The 14,136-nt window shown below is 46.4% G+C and overlaps 1 long non-coding RNA gene across 1 annotated transcript in view; it reads right to left on the bottom strand.

Annotated features, from left to right (window-relative positions):
* LOC122543460 overlaps positions 1-6,442 on the bottom strand; it is a 70,500-nt gene extending 64,058 nt beyond the window's left edge. Inside the window, exon 1 of the long non-coding RNA XR_006310032.1 lies at positions 5,309-6,442. This is a non-coding gene — a long non-coding RNA (uncharacterized LOC122543460). The remainder of the gene's footprint in view (positions 1-5,308) is intronic.
* Between the last annotated feature and the right edge of the window lie 7,694 nt (positions 6,443-14,136).

Below are 14,136 nucleotides of genomic sequence, written 5' to 3'. Positions count from 1 at the left end.
TTGTATAGGTCCCACCTTCCCCAGAATGCAGTCCAATTGTCCAAATACCTGAAGTCCTCCCTCCTACACCATCCTTGCAGCCACGTGTTCAACTGCACTCTCTCCCTATTCCTTGTGTCACTGTCACGTGGCACCGGCAACAACCCAGAGGTGACGACTCTGTCTGTCCTAGCTTTTAGCTTCCAGCCTAACTTCCTGAGCTCCTGAATGACCTCCCCATCCCTCTTCCTACCTATGTCGTTGGTGCCAATGTGCACCACGACTTCTGGCTGCACACCCTCCCCCTTAAGGATTCTGAAGACACGGTCCGAGACGTCTCGGACCCTGGCACCCGGGAGACAACAAACCAACCGAGAGTCTCGCCCATGTCCACAGAACAGCCTGTCCGTCCCTCTAACTATATAGAGTCTCCTATAACTAGCGTTCTCCTCCTCTCCCCCTTTCCCTTCTGAGCCTCAGAGCCAGACCTCATGCCAGAGACCCGGTCACTGCAGCTTACCCCTGCTAGGCCGTCCGCCTCAAAAGTATCCAAAGCGGTATACTTATTGTTGAGGGGAACAACCACAGGGGATCCCTGCACTGCCTGCTTCCTCCCCTTCCCACCTCTAACTGTTACCCAGCTACCTCTGTTCTCTGGCGTAACTATGTCCCTATAGCTTCTATCTATCATCCTCTCAGCCTCTCGAATAATTCTCAGTTCATCCAATTCCAGCTCCAGTTCCCTAACACGTCCTTCTCCACTCAAATAACAAATCACTTACCTTCCCGACCAGCTCTGCGCTCTGACTTCACTTCCGTCCAGCTCCCGCCGCTCTCTGCTGCCTGTTAAATGTTGTAATCGTACCAGTCTGCACCAAGTCCTCTGGCAGCTCATTCCACACATGCACTCTGTGAAAAATTTCCCCTTAGGTCCCTTTTAAACCTTTCCTCTGTCATCTTAAACCAATGTCTTCTAGTCCTGGAGGCTCCCCCACCCTATAGCCGTGTCTTTTTCCTAGTGGAGGAGAGTCTAAAACGAGAAGGCATAGGGAGAGGGAAAAAAACAAAAGGAGTGAAAGAAATAATATTCCACATTGATTACTCCACTGTTCAATGAGATCATGAATGATCTGAGAATCCTCAACTTCATTTCCCTAGAACATCTGACTCTCTTACTGATAAAAAACTCAGCCTCAAATATACTTAATGACACAATCTCAACATGCTCTGTTGCAATAAACACCAGAAATTCACAACCCTCTGACAGAAGAAATTCCTCTCAAGGGTGCAACCTCTTACTCAGATTACACCTTCTAGTTCTAGACTCTCCCACAAAGAAACAGTTTCTCAACATCTACCCAGTCAAGCCCTCTACAATATATGTTTCAATAAGGTCACTTCTCATTCTTCTAATCTCCAATGTTTGCAACCCAACCTATTTGACCTCTCTCCTCATAAGAAAATCCTTCCATGCCTGCGATCAGTGAATCTTCTCTAGACTGCCTCCAATGGCATTATATCTTACCTTAGGTATGGGGACCAAAACCGTTTCACTAGGTGAGGTCTACCTAGTACTTTGTATAGTTTTCACAAGAGTTCCCTATTGCTATACTCCATTCCCTGGGATAGACTAATATTCCAGTTACCTTCTTTATTATCTGCTGAACCTGTATGTTAGTTTTTAGTTGTGATTTATGCAGTAGGATCCACAAATGCCTTTGTGACGCAGCTTCCTGCAGTCTACTTAAATAATAATGTTTCTATTCTTCTGCAAAACCTAAATTGCTTACTATATTCCATCTACATAACTTAACCTGTATATATTTCTCTACAAATGTTGTCTCTCATTCTCACCACTTACCCTGTAACTTACCCTGTAACCCACTCACTTGCCTCAATAATGTCATAACTGTAGTCCCAGCACTGATCCCTGTTCGACTCCACCGGTTGCAGATTGTCATTTGGAAAATTTCCCTCTTAATCCAAATCTGACTTATTAACTCGCCAATTCTCTATCCATACAAATATACAATCTACCCACCTTGGGCTCTTATCGAGTAGCCTTATGTACAGGACCTTATTGATCACCGTTTGGAAATTCATATATATTTCATCTATTGGTTCCCCTTTCTCTTCCTGCTTGTTACCTCCTCAAAGAATAGTCAAATTTGTTGGGCATTGGTTTCCATTTTTATGAAACCACGTTGAATCAATAGACAATAGGTGCAGAAGTAGGCCATTCTGCCCTTCAAGCCTGCACCACCATTCAATATGATCATGGCTGATCATTCCTAATCAGTATCCTCTTCCTGCTTTATCTCCATAACCCTTGATTCTACTATCCTTGAGAGCTCTATCCAACTCTTTGTTAAACGAATCCAGAGACTGGGCCTCCACTGCCTTCTGGGGCAGAGCATTCCACACACCCACCACTCTCTGGGTGAAGAAGTTTCTCCTCATCTCTGTCCTAAGTGGCCTACCCCGTATTTTTAAGCTGTGTCCTCTGGTTCGGCACTCACCCATCAACGGAAACATGTTTCCTGCCTCCAGAGTGTCCAATCCTTTCATAATCACAGTACTCCAGGTGTGGTCTCACCAGGGCCCTGTACAGCTGCAGAAGAACCTCTTTGCTTCTATACTCAATCCCTCTTGTTATGAAGGCCAGCATGCTATTAGCTTTCTTCACTACCTTCTGTACCTGCATGCTTGCCTTCATTGACTGGTGTACAGGAACACCTAGATCTCGTTGTACTGCCCCTTTACCTGACCTGACTCCATTGAGGTAGTAATCTGCCTTCTTGTTCTTGCCACCAAAGTGGATAACCATACATTTATCCACAATAAACTACATCTGTCCACTCACCTAACCTGTCTAGGTCACCCTGTAATCTCCTAACATCCTCCTCACATTTCACCCTGCCACCCAGCTTTGTATCATCAGCAAATTTGCTAATGTTACTATTAATACCATCTTCTATATCATTAATATATATTGTAAAAAGCTGCGGTCCCAGCACTGATCCCTGCGGTACCCCACTGGTCACCCCTGCCATTCCGAAAGGGAGCCATTTATCACTACTCTTTGTTTCAGATTGTGTTGCTAATTATTCTGCAATATATCATTTGTAATAGACACTAACATTTTTGTAATAGCAAATTTGAACCTAACTGACCTGTCTTTTTTTGCCTCCCTTTTGTTTCCCAATCCTCTGGGGCTTTTCCAGAAGCTAAGGATTCTTGGATAGTTACTACGATTCACCCACTGCCTCTAATATTCGAGGGCACGACCCTTCAGGTCCAGGGGGCTTATCAGCTTTTAGGGCCAATAATAATTTTTCTCTAATGACAACCATTTTATTTATTTCCTCCCCCACTATTGCCTCTTGATTAGTCAGTACTTTAGGAATGCTGTTTGTGGTTATTTACATGCAAGGGTCAACCCCCCCCCTCCCCTAATGAGGCCTCTCAGATTTTCTAGAGGGCTACTTCTGAGTTTTCAGAAGACCCTTTTCATTCTTACCACTCCTTCATTAGTAATGAGATTACCAAATGGGCAATTTGGACGCTCAGCAAAAGCATGATTAGAAAAATTCATCAAAATCCTTAATAATCATTACTGCTCCATTGACCTTAAGTCTGAAATACAGAAGGTGAGCATTAATTCAGTGCGGCATTTAAATTGGCATAAGAGAACAGGAGTAGGCTGTTCAACCCTTCGAGCCTGCTCCATCATTCAATAAAATCATGCCTGATCTATGGCCTAATTCCATATGCCTTCCTTGGGCCCATATCACTTAGTACTTCCACCACTTAGAGTCATAGAGATGTACAGCATGGAAACAGACCCTTCGGTCCAACCCGTCCATGCCGACCAGCTATCCAAATCCAATCTAGTCCCACCTGCCAGCACCCAGCCCATATCCCTCCAAACCCTTCCTATTCATATACCCATCCAGATTCCTCTTAAATGTTGCAATTGTACCAGCCTCCACCACTTCCTGTGGCAGCTCCTTCCATACACGTACCACCCTCAGTGAAAATATTGCCCCTTGGGTCTCTTTTATATCTTTCCCCTCTCACCCTAAACTTATGCCCTCTAGTTCTGGATTCCCCCACCCCAGGGAAAAGACTTGGCCTATTTACCCTATCCATGCCCCTCAATTTTGTAAACCTCTATAAAGGTCATTATATGCAAGGAATTCATTACCGACGTTTTGCTGGCTCCCTTCTGGCCTTTGGGAAGGATGAAAATGCTCTCTCCTCTTAGCAACCACTCTCTTGCTTTACAGCCCACCCACGCTTTGCAGCCTTTGTAACACTCGACTCCCTTTGCATTCACTTTCCCACCTTCGTGGCTTAGCATCCTTCTGGCCTGCCAACTGTTTCACATCCCACTCCAGCTACCTTTGGATCTTGACTGCCCTACTACCTCCAGCTTTCTTGACTGTTGCTCTCCATCTTATCACTGCTGCTGCAATGACAGGCTGCCTGTTTCACGTGTTTGCTGCTGATGGGCTCTGTCCATTCTACTACCATTCTCTGATTGATAGTCACCATGATGGAACTTGAGGCACAAGTTCAAAGATGAGAGGGGAAAGATTTAAAAGGGACCCAAGGGGCAACTTTTTCACACGGGTTGGTGCGTGTAGGGAATGAGCTGCCAGAGGAAGTGGTGGTAGCTAGTACAATTACAGCATTTAGAAGGCATCTGGATGAGAATGTGAAAAGGAAGAGTTGGAGGAATATAAGCCAAAGACTGGCAAATGGGACTAGATTTATTTAGGATATCTGGCCAGCATGGCCAAAATGGAACAAAAGGTCATTGCCATGCTGTACAGTTCTGTGTCTCTAAGCCTTGCCCTTGTTCATTTTACAAAAAATGCAATACCTTGCATTTATCCCCATTAAACACCATCTGCCACTACTTAGCCCATTGACCCAATTAATCAAGAACTCTTCATAATCTTAGATCAGTTGGAAAGTTGGGCAGAAAAATTACTGATGGAGTTTAATGCAGACAAGGGAGGCAATGCATTTTGGGAGGTTAAATGCAAGACAAAAATATAGAGTAAATGACAGGAACCTAAGAGCATTGATATGCAGAGGGATCTTTTGGGTACAAGCCCAGAGCTCCCTCAAAGTGGCAACACAAGTGGATTAAAGTGGTAAAGAAAGCATGCTTGCCTTTATTAGTGAGGGCACTGGAGTATATAGGTTTGCAGCTGTATAAAGCTTCAATCAGGCCACATTTGGAGTACTGTGTACAATTCTGGTCATCACACCGTATGAAGCATATGTCAGCTTTGGAAAGGGTTCAAAAGAGATTTACCAGGAAGTCCTGAAGGAGAATTACACGCGAGCCGTTGACTTCTCCACCTCCTGATGCTGCCTGGCTTGCTGTGCTCGCCCAGCATCCCGCTTGTCCACCTTAGATTCCAGCATCCGCAGTTTCCTGGTGTCGAATCATGGAATGTCGAAGCAGTCTCTTATTGTCCCCTCCCGGCCGCCGTTAAAGGGCGCGCAGGCGTACTTCTTCATATTGACCCCATAAAAATGGCGGCTCCGTATGCGTCCCCCTGAACATCGTCTCTCTCCCCCCGACCCAGTACAAAACGGTGGCGGTTACCTTGGTTTGTCGCCGTACGAAGCCCGCAGACTTTTTCCAGTTTGCTGACAAAGGGACCGAGAATTTCTATTTCTGTCCCATCAACCTCCCAGTCCACACCGTCTCCATTTCACCGCCGCTCTCCGGAACAACGACCCCCCCCTCCCCAACCGCCATCTCGTCCTGTCGCTCACGTGTCATCCCGCGAGCCCCCCCCATTCACTCCGATTGGTTGGAGGACTAACCGCGCGGCTTGGTCTTTCAGTCCCGCCCACCCGCTTCTTATTGGTCCGAAGCCGCCGTCAATCTACGGGGCCCCGTTGTGAGTGATTGGTGGGGGCTTCCCTCCGCTCCAACAGTCACAGTGAATTGTGCAGGATGCCCGGATTATTGGGGACGAGAGGGCGCTCGCGGCCATTCAGCCCATCCTGACTGTACTAACCCCTCCCGGAGATGTTGTAAAACTGTCCGTTACACACACCTGAAGGGATTGTCTCAATGTTAGTCACAAAGAATCTCCATGAGCTCCTCACCCTTGTGCTTGGAGGTAGGATGGAGGGTCCGAGGAGGAGAACCCTTCCAAAGAAGTGAACTTACGCCAAAGGTTTTATAAAGGTGATTAACATCAAACTTTTTTTTTTGATATTCAATATTCTGAAATATAGCATGCAGGTCACTATAGTTGATCATGTACACGCTAGTGTGTCAGCGGGTAGGTTGACCCTTCCCATACTTGGAGTTGGTGAATGGTCTGTTCCCAGTGTTAACTCGCTGGTGTACAGTCAATCATATAATTTCATAGAATTCCCACAGTGTGGAAACAACTGGCCCAACAAATCCCCAACAAACCTCTGAAGAGTAACCACCCAGACCCATTCCCCCACACTATATCTACTCCTCACTAAAGCACCTAACCTACACATCCCTGAACACTATAGGCAATTTAACGTGGTCAATTTACCTAACCTGCACACCTTTGGATTGTGGGAGGAAACTGAAGCACCCGGAGAAAACCCACGTGGACATGGGGAGAGTGTGCAAACTCAAACCCTGGTCCCTGGTGATGTGAGGCAGCAGTGCTAACCACTGAGCGACTGTGCCACCCCTGTTGTTGATGGGGCATTAAGTCCCTGGAACTTTTAAATCACTTCTCACTGTCTGGACGTTTGAAACGTCTCTTGCTGGTGTGCATTTGCTGTGTACCAGCAGGTTGGATGAACGAGTGAATCTTTTCCCACACTTAGAACAGGTGAATGGTCTCTCCCCTATGTGAACTCGCTGGTGGACAGTGAGATGAGCTGAATGCCTGAATCCAGACGCACAGATAGAGCATCTCAATGGTCTCTCCTCAGTGTGAATACGTTGATGGAACATCAGTGCTCCAGAAAGTTTATAGCCTTCCACACATTCTGGACAATTAAAGGGTCTCTCCCCAGTGTGAACTTGCAGATGTTTGAGCAAGTCAGATGGTCGAGTGATTTCTCCCCACTGTGACTACAGTTGTGTGTCTCAAGGGGTCAGGTGATCGACTGAATTCCCATCCACACACAGAAAATATGTATGGTTTCTCCCCATTCTGAATGGTGCTTTTTTATTTTAACTTCCATCTTCAAAATCCAATGATGTTCAAATTCCAGTCAGATCCTGATGTGATCCATTTTATGTTAATCTTCCTGTTCTGATACCCCATGATATCGATTTGAAAGGGAAAAAAGAACGGGCGAGAGAAAACCCATTAAAAACATAGTGATAGATTCTAAAATGAATTAATCTAATAATAGTGGACTGGTACTATGAAAAAGTGACCATGAAACGTTCTAGATTGTCATAAAATCTCACTGGATGTCCTTCAGGAATGGGAACATGCCACTCAGGCTGGGCCCACACAAGACTCCATTCTCTGTGGGAGGAGTTGGAGAGAGAGAGAGAGAGAGAGAGAGAGGTAGGAGGGACGGATTATATGCATTTACAAATTGATTAAAACTTTGACAAAACCCTCCAAGCTCCAACACCTAGAACAGGTCACACAGTTTCCTGACATGTCTGGCATCCATTTGTGGATAAACAGACCGTTCCTTTATTTAAATATTGGGAAGATTGTCTTCAGTCCTCCCTACAGACCTCACTTCCTCAGCACCCTCCCCATCCCTCTCCCTGGGAGTTGTCGGAGGCTGAATCAGGCTTTTTATAACCCTGGTGAAATACCTTACCCCAAGGTGAGTAGCAGGGTGGCTCAGTGGTGAGCTCTGCTGCCTCACAGCACTAGGGACCCTGGTTCGATTCCACCTTCAGGTGACTGTCTGTGTGGAGGTTGCAGGTTCTCCCTGTGTCTATGTTAATTCCTCCCACAGCCCAAAGGTGTGCAGGTTGGGTGGATCGGCCATGTTAAATTGACCATAATATGCACAGATATGCAGGCTGGGTAGATTAGCCGTGGAAAATATAGTGTTACAGAGATTGGGTAGAGGGGTGGGTCTGGGTGGGATGATCTTCAGAGACTGGGTCCACTGTTATTCATATCAATGATCTGGATGAGAATTTAGGAGGCGGGTTAGTAAGTTTGTGGAGACATCAAGATTGATGGAATAGTGAAGACGGTTATCTGGGAATGCAACGAGATCTTGATGAACTGGGTAGGTCGGCTGAGGAATGGCAGACGGAGTTTAATTTAGACAAATGCAAGGTGGTGCATTTTCATAAGGCAAACCAGGGCAGGAAGGACACAGTCAATGGTAGGGCGCTGGAGAGTGTTATAGAACAAAGAAATCTCGGAGTACTGGTTCATTGCTCCTTGAAAATGGAGTCACAGGTAGAGAGGGCAGTGAAGAAGGTTTTCAGCATGTTTGCCTTTCTCGGCCAGAGCACTGAGTATAGGAGTTGGGATGTCTTACTGCAGCTAAACATTGGTGAGGCCACATCTGCAGGACTGCGTGCGGCTCTGGTCGCCCTCCTATAGAAAGGGTATTATTAAACTAGAAAGAGTGCAGAAAAGTTTTACTAGGATGCTACCTGGACTGGAAGGTTTGGGTTACAAGGACACGTTGGGTAGGCTAGGACCTTTTTCCCTGGAGCATAGGAGGTGGAGTGGTGACCTTATAGAGGTCGATAAAATCATGAGAGGCATGGATAAGGTTGATAGCCAACAGCTTTTCCCCAGGTTAGGGGAGTCTAAAACTGGAGGGCATAGGTTTAAGGTGAGGGGGGAGTGATACAAAAGGGTCCAGAGGGGCAATAGTTTCACTCAGAGGGTGGTGAGTGTGTGGAACAGGCTGCCAGAGGGAGTAGTGGAAGCGAGTGCAATTTCACCATTTAAGAAACATTTAAACAGATACAGGGATGGGATAGGTATGGAGGAATATGGACCAAACGCAGGCAAATGGGATTAGTTAAATTGTGAGAAGTGGTCAGCATGGACAGGTTGGGCCAATGGGCTGGTTTCAATGCTGTAACCCTCTATTTCCGGTATCTCCAGTCCCAACTGCCTCCTTATACCTGTGACCTCTCACTTTCAGACCCTACAGCCATCGAGCTGTGACCCCTGACCCTTCTTTGTTTTCTCTGCTGGGCGTTGGCAGGAGGTGAAGAATAGACAGCAGGAATTTCTCTGACCTGTGATTCACAAGGACACTCCCTGCTGCCCCCAGCAGTTACTTTCCTTCAGTCATTTTCTCACTAACCCTAAACTCTCCTGTTTGCTCTTAATTCTGGTGTTTCTGTCACTTTCACAATTATAGACATAAACGTCACACATTAGAATCAAACCGCTTCTGTCATTCTGTCTGATTGAAGTTGGTATTGTCGTTAATAACAGACAAACTATCCTTTTCCCTGGAGTTTCCAATGAAGTGCAGTGGACAGTCTTATCAGTGTTGCCATGGCAACCTGACCACAGGGAGCTGCATGTTTGAGATTCCAACTCAGATTAAGCTCCTCTGTCCCCCTCACACACACTGTATCAGACATTTCACCTCAATGTGTCCCAGGCAGGTTTTCTCTCAAACCAACAAGAATCTCAGACACACAAACCTTTAAATGTGGGTGGAAAAGGTGATGCATTGGTTACAATGCCAACTGGATGCAAAGTTTTAAAGTGCGGATGTGAATTCTGAAAGGACTTTTTAAATGCGTTAGTCACTGGTTGTGCTGCAGTTAAAGCAATAGGCCAGAAGTGTGCTGGAAGAGTATTTTTTTTAGCAAGGGTATCTCAGAAACGATTGGACTGAAAATCCATAAAATATGAATTGAATCAAATTCAGATTGACCATTTTTATTTTGACTATCTGGAGCTTCCGTACTGGAGACTGAAGGCAGTGACACCAGATAAATATTCAACAGTGAAGTCAAAATGAACCAAGTGGATCTTGTCCAGCTTTCATGGCAAAAAGTGTAGAGAGTAGCTTTGTATTTGTCATTTCTGCCATTTACAACTGATACAGTAAAATCGAGACAGCGTTCCTCCAGGACTGAGGGTGCTACATGGACAGCACAAACTACACAATCGTACACCACATAAAGTGCATAAGAAGTGCAAAACACGCAAGTTACAGTGTAATGTAGAGTCATAGAGATGTACAGCACGGAAACAGACCCTTCGGTCCAAACCGTCCATGCCGACCAGATATCCCAACCCAATCTAGTCCCACCTGCCAGCACCCAGACCGTATCCCTCCAAACCCTTCCTGTTCATATACCCATGCAAATGACTCTTAAATGTTGCAATTGTACCAGCCTCCACCACTTCCTCTGGCAGCTCATTCCATACAGGTACCACCCTCTGTGTGAAAAATTTGCCCCTGAGGTCTCTTTTATATCTTTCCCCTCTCACCCTAAACCTATGCCCTCTACTTCTGGACTCCCCCACCCCAGGGAAAAGACTTGTCTATTTGCCCTATCCATGCCCCTCATGATTTTATAAACCTCCATAAGATTAGATTAGATTACTTACAGTGTGGAAACAGGCCGTTCGGCCCAACAGGTACACACCGACCCGCCGAAGCGTAACCCACCCATTCCCCTACATTTACCCCTTTACCTAACACTACGGGCAATTTAGCGTGGCCAATTCACGTGACGTGCACATCTTTGGACTGTGGGAGGAAACCGGAGCACCCGGAGGAAACCCACGCAGACACGGGGAGAATGTGCAAACTTCACACAGTCAGTCGCCTGAGTCGGGAATTGAACCCAGGTCTCTGGCATTGTGAGGCAGCAGTGCTAACCACTGTGCCACTGTGCCGCCCTAAAGGTGGTCATAAGGTGACCCGTCAGCCTCTGACACTCCAGGGAAAACAGCCTCAGCCTGTTTAGTCTCTCCCTATAGCTCAGATGCTCCAACCCTGGCAACATCCTTGTAAATCTTTTCTGAACCCTTTCAAGTGTCACAACATCCTTCCGATAGGAAGGAGACCAGAATTGCATGCAATATTCCAACAGTGGCCTAACCAATGTCCTGTACAACTGCAACATGACCTCCCAACTCCTGTACTCAATATTCTGACCAATAAAGGAAAGCAGCCCAAACGCCTTCTTCACTATCCTATCTACTTGCGACTCCACTTTCAAGAAACTATGAACCTGCATACCAAGGTCTCTTTGTTCAGCAACATTCAATAATAGACATTTTTCTAGTAGCAATGTGAAGTCATGCAAAGAGTTTCAGACAAAATAGAGTCCGATCATACTGTATTAAGGAGCGTGATGGCTCGGGGGAAGAAACTGTTGCACAGCCTGGCCATGAGAGTTCAAACGCTGCGTTATCTTCTGCCAGATGGCAGGAGGGAGAAGAGTTTGAGTGAGGGGTGTGTGGGGTCTTCCACAATGCTGTTTGCCTTGCGGATGCAATGTGTGGAGTAAATGTCTGTGATGGAGGGGAGAGAAGGACTCCAATGGTCTCAGCCGTCCTCACGATCAGTTCTAGGGTCTGACAATCCGAGTCACTGTTAATGTTTCTTATCAATTTATTCTCAATGCTTCAAATTGTTAAATCAACAAATAAACTGTAACATCTTTGAAGAAATCTATCAATTTTTAAGATCCAGAGCATTCCTCAGATCAGACAAGGTTTGAGGAAGTGTCCAAAAGTCTGTCACCTTTTGCCCTTTCCACGGATTTTGCCTGATCAACTGAGCTCCAAATGCCGTATTTGTTTCTGGTTCAAAAGGACTTCCTCAAAGTCTGGTGGCAAATAGGCAGAAATGATTCAGTCAATGTCCGAGAAATTTGCCCCAATAGCTTAGAGAACACAAAACACGGCTCAAAGTGAAATTGTCAAACAGTTCATTGCAAGCGATATCGCTGGAAGAGAAACAGACCAGCTGACACAGAACTGCAGGTAGATAAGATTTTGCTTCCCCGAGCTGAGGATGAGTTTGATAGTAATGCTGCACAAGGACACTGCTTAAGAAATGGGAAACTACGATGTATCTGGAAATGGAGTAATTTAGTTGCAAGGATGCTAATTGGGAAAAAAAAATCAGATGGATGTCCAGTTCCTTCACACAATGCAACATCCTGACAGTATCGATGGTTCCATTCCTCTTCACAAGTAGGTGTTAATGTCTCCTCTGATGTGGTGAGCTGCTTCCATTGTCCTGGAGCATGTCCTTGCTGGTGCCTCTCTGTCTGACCTGCTCTTTGTGTGGCTTTGGTATTGCTGGGTTGTGAAACTGCCCTCGGGGCTTTGAGATATCTGTGGGTGCCCTGTCATTATTCGTGGGAGCTTAAAGTGTATTCCCTCGTCTACGTGCAGTCTGATTCGGCTTGTGAGCTGCTTGGGAATTCTGGGTGTTCTGGTACAGTTTGGCCAATTTTGCTTTTGGGCCTATCGTGGGTTAGCAAATGTTTTCCCACAGTCAAAGATGACATTGATTTAATATACCATTAATAGCAATTTACTGTGGGGAAGGTCTGAAATAGCTGTACACTTGGTCTTCAGTGCAGTTTCAAGGAATGAGAGTTTACTGTATTCATTCGTGGGTAGTGCTGGTGAACGTTTATGTTCCATTGCCAGTCGGTGTGTGGTGGTGAGCTCCCCTCCTTGGATTGCTACAATCGTTGGGGTGTCAGGACAGCCACAACACTCCGAGGAAGGGAGTGCCGGAATTTTGACTCCGCGACATTGCGGGAACGGTGATCTATTTCAGGATGACGAGTGTGTCGGCGGGGAACAAGCGGCTGGCGGTCTTTCCATGCAGTAGCGGCCTTTGTTTTCTCGGTGAAAGCTGTCACCGGTTTGGGAGATCCCATTGAAGGAGTCTTGGTGCGAGGCTTGTTGAACTACTCCACTCCATCTTGTGGACGGTCCCCCGCTGCTGAATGTGGTTTCTATTTGAGTTCCAAAATGGCCGCAACAGAGTGGCACAGTTCCGGCTTCTGCTCGTCCGCTACTTTCTTCCGTCCATCTCTCTTTGTCTATTATCCTTCTTTTGTTTTGACTTGTCTTTTCACCGCAGTTCGCTCTTACCTATTGCCCGTGGGGAGCTTGGCTGCAGTGGAGCTTTTGGCATCGGTGGTGGTAGCGAGTGTGGGCCCAGTGGTAAGAGATGGCACCGGAGCGCGGCGACCTTGATGTTGGTGAGCCCAGCGCAGGCTGAGGGGTGACCTTATAGAGGTTTACAAAATTATGAGGGGCATGCATAGGGTAAATAGGCAAAGTCTTTTCCCTGGGGTCAGGGGAGTCCAGACCTAGAGGGCATAGGTTTAGGGTGAGAGGGGAAAGATATAAAAGAGGCCTAAGGGGCAACTTTTTCACACAGAGGGTGGTACGTGTATGGAATGAGCTGCCAGAGGAAGTGGTGGAGGCTGGTACAATTGCAACATTTAAGAAGCATTTGGATGGGTATATGAATAGGAAGGGATTGGAGGGATATGGGCCGGGTGCTGGCAGGTGGGACTAGATTCGGTTGGGATGGACGGGTTGGACCGAAGGGTCTATTTCCATGCTGTACATCTGTATGACTCTATGACTCAACGTGGTGTCAGTGGCACCAGTATAGACAGCAGCTCTGGTGTTAGCCCAGATTCGAAGGCTTACATTCTTGTATTTGTTCAGGAAGATTGGGGACGCTGATATTTCAATCGATTCGATTAAATGAACACGCCGATGGGTGGGTCAGTCAGTTTGCAAAGATTGGTGGAGTTGTGGATTGTGTAGAAGGTTGTCAAAGGATACAGCAGGACGTAGATTGGTTGCAGATATCAGCCGAATAATGGCAGATGGAGTTTAATCCGGGTGAGTGTGAGGTGCTGTACATTGGGAGGTCAAATGTTAAAGAAAACCATACAGTGAATGGCAGGCCCCTGAACACCATTGATTAAATTAGATTAGATTAGATTTAGATTACTTACAGTGTGGAAACAGGCCCTTCGGCCCAACAAGTCCACACCGCCCCGCCGAAGCGCAACCCACCCATTCCCCTACATTTACCCCTTACCTAACACTACGGGCAATTTAGCATGGCCAATTCACCTGACCCTGCACGTCTTTGGACTGTGGGAGGAAACCGGAGCACCCGGAGGAAACCCACGCAGACACGGGGAGAACGTGCAAACTC

This window comes from Chiloscyllium plagiosum, chromosome 44 (assembly GCF_004010195.1).
Source record: "Chiloscyllium plagiosum isolate BGI_BamShark_2017 chromosome 44, ASM401019v2, whole genome shotgun sequence".
Classification (NCBI taxonomy): Eukaryota; Metazoa; Chordata; class Chondrichthyes; order Orectolobiformes; family Hemiscylliidae; genus Chiloscyllium; species Chiloscyllium plagiosum.
Note: the sequence above shows the minus strand (reverse complement) of the source record. Positions and strands in the feature narration are given on the sequence as shown.